A 3,664-nucleotide genomic window follows, 5' to 3' on the forward strand; every position below is an offset into this window, starting at 1 on the left:
ACACTTAATGCCAGAGAGCAGAAGCTCAAGAGGCCAAGTGTAATCACACAATTGAATTTAAAGCTTCTGTTTAGATGTGTTTTTGTCATGGGCCAAAGCAAGTCACAGGCCAGCCCAAATAGGGATAGGAATTATGCTTTACCTCTAAGAAGATATTGCAAATTATACCCAATAAACATCGCTGTATAATCCTTTTATCATAGAGGGAGTAAATAATGACCAATAATACAATCACCATACTAGTGGTAACCAGTCAAATATAAATGAAAATAGACCCCATTTTTCATAATAGAAAAAAAAAACCTATAAAAAGAATAAATTTAACAAAAATTACAATATCTATGTAAAAATGTTTATTGTTGAAAAGCATAAAATAAAACTCAATAAATGAAAACTATACCATGTTACCAAATGGAAGCATAGTATGATTTTAAAAATTCCTTCCCTATCTTAATATATTTAAAGCTAATTGAATCATTCTCTTAGTTCTTGGTGTTTTTTAAAATAAAAATGAATTACATGTCTATATGGACCAGGGGGTCATCCATGAGAAACTGTTAAGTAATAAAGGAAGTTGCAGGAAAATGTGCACTATAATACTACTTTTATAAATTAAAAATACTACATATTATATTATATTAACACACATACTTGTGTGTTAATATAAATACAAATGTACGTTTGTAGGATCATGAAGAGTAGGGTTGATAGATAACTTGATTTACCTCAGAGGGCTGACTTTGTAAGAGACTAGGGGAATAATTCTTTTTTTCTTTTAATCTGCCTGTATGGTTTGCCAATACAGTTTGGTCCAACAGCAAACAAATCAGAGAATCATAAAAATATTTTAAATTTTGCCTAAGTCTCCATTAAAAGGTGGCATGTTTTAGGCTACTGAAAGAGGTATATAATATAACAAAAAATATTTTGCTTGTTGAGCTCAGGTTTGAGGGGAAAGTAGGCAGTCATCTGCCATAAGCATCACTTCACTCTTCAAAATCAGCTTGGCAGTCTTGAAAATGTTTCTTATTAAATTTTTTTTTCTATAAGGCAACTGAAGATGGCAGTGAAAACACAAATCTGATGAAGCTCGCTTATTTATCAAGGTTAGATCCAGGTTTATTGTGAAACACAGGGTTCCACTTTTTTATGCCTAAAAACCAATTAAGGTACTATATAGCTCCTACCTCAACTTTAATGACATTTAAATCCGATCCACACAAATCTTATTTTTATATGGATAGACTTTATTATTAGAGTGCAATTCTCTGCAGTATGTAATATTAAATATCAGAACATATTAAGAAGTAACTATAATGGCTATAAAGATTTTGTTTAAAGTAACCTTTTTAATCGCTGGAGGACCAAACTTTACAACGCTGGAGAAATTCTCAGGAACCTACGCATTCTGAGTGATGCCAAAAGATTATTGAGAAGATATTTTGAAGCTGTTCCAAAATTTTCCTTTCTCACATTCTACATTAGAATGCATTAGAATGTCTTACCTGATACCACACTTTGAGTTTTGCAAGAGATCAAATCATAGCTTTTTCATACTATAAGCTTTATGCATCTTATGACTGACCTAAGAACTTTGTGCCGCACCATGTGTTTATATGTTACTTGTGGAAGAAAGAACCTGTTTCTCAAGCCTTTGGGCTACAACCAAACCTAATAATGTCTTTGAAGACCTGTCAAAATTCTTTGGAACAAATGAGCTTTAAAAAAATTGGTAGGAATGTACATTCATGATGCTCCAGTAACACAGGGTTCACAGTGAAGAATTCACCCGGGGAAAAAAATCGGTTATTCACTGCTAAGCATCTAAAATCCTGCCCAGCAATCTATGAGAATTAGAATTATTCATATCATTATCAAGGTAGTCAACCCCATGAAAAGTGCTTTTCGAATATTTGAATGTTCGTGACAAAGTTCTTAACGTTCTCTCCTGAAATTTATTAGTTAGCAAAAAGAAAGCTATTTGGATGAAGAATGAGGGGGGTCTTATTTTTAGAACATCAAAGAAACTCCTAATTACTTCAACCTTTCAAAACTAATAACTCTCGTTGATATTGGCCATATTTGGCAGATATATTTGGAATTCTGTATACGGAACCTGAAATTTTAAGAGGTAAATACCAATATTAATATGTGTTAAGTATACTTCAGGCAGCTATAACCGAAATCCAGCTATAGAGAGAACAAATTATTGTTTAAAAATGGTCTCTTCTCTTTCTGACTTAATTCTTAAAGCAATTTCAGGGGGAAAAGATGTAAAATATCATCTAATCTGCTTGTAAGATAAATTCAGGTAGTATTTTCCTCAATTATGGCAGAAAATTCCATTTGGAAGTTTGCAAGGAAATTTTTACTCTCTAACATTTCATATTTGCCAAACAATCCCCAAGAGAAGATTTAAGGAACAAATTTGATTTCACTGTAACTTTCGGAAAATAATTTGGAAAATTTTTGGTTAAGATAGGTTCTGATTTTACCCAAAATAAGTGAGCGGGCCTTGCATGCCCTTATCCAATTTTTATTAATTATATTTGTGAAACTTTTTAATTTAATGTTTACATTTCTGGCTCAGAAAACAAAGCAGCATAATAGGCTTGATGTTAAAAATGGCCTGTATTGTGTTCTTGCTTTCCAGCTCTCTTCCCAACTCTTGCTTCCAAAGAAAGCTCAATAACTGGCTCCATATGCACATAAAGTCACATAACTAAGCCTAAAAATGTAGGTCTCAAGTTAAAAATCAAATTTTTCTTCTAAAATACAATTGCCTTTATTTGTTTTAGTTTTTATATTTAATAACTCTACAATTTAAAATGGAATCAAAGGAAACCATGATTTCAAATAAAGGATGTCGGTTAAAATGAATCTTGCCTCACTTTTTGCTGCTTCAGAGAATACACTCTCACCTGTAGCAATATGGAGCTGATTGAAATTCCCCATATACATCGTGTATTTTGTACTTCTGTGCCTTCTAAATTTATGCTTTCCTTCCCTAAGATTCACTTTTCCTCAACTCATTAACTAAGCTAATTTCTCCTTGACCTTTACATCTCAGATCAAGTAAGTCACTTACACTTAAAAGCTTGGTTCAGACGGAGTGGCCTTTCTTCCGTCTTCCACAACACCCTACTCAGACTTTTACCCTAGCATTTTCCACAAACGGTGCACTCCATGCTCCCCAGCATGATATTTTATTTGATTTTACATGCGCAGCCCCTCTCAGAGTGTCTGTTGCTTGCTGGTCTCTCATTATATCACGGTTGCCCAATATTCATAGATAAATACATGCAGGTAATCATGTCACAGCGAATAGAGAGGAGCCGATGGGTAACTAGGTAGTAGATATGGTGAGCAGTCAGGAAAAGCTATACCGAAGAGGTGATACCAGACAGGATTCTAAAACCAAATAGGCCATGCCACATAGAAGACTAAGTTGAAGAGAGCATGAGGGGAGAGAATCTCAGACAGGGAAAGAGTATGTAAAGAAACGAAGGGAAGGAAAGAAGGAGGGAGGGAGGGAAGGACGAAATTAGAAAAGAAGAAAGGATAGAAGGTGGACAGGAGGGAAGATATTGGCAAAGAATCAAAGAAGTAAGAGGAGTTTTAAGACAATGAAGAGTGGTGGGAATTGTAGGAAACTGGAGGGTAT

The sequence above is a fragment of the Pteropus medius genome, unplaced genomic scaffold (genome assembly GCF_902729225.1).
Source record: "Pteropus medius unplaced genomic scaffold, Ma_sr-lr_union100, whole genome shotgun sequence".
NCBI classification, from domain to species: domain Eukaryota; kingdom Metazoa; phylum Chordata; class Mammalia; order Chiroptera; family Pteropodidae; genus Pteropus; species Pteropus medius.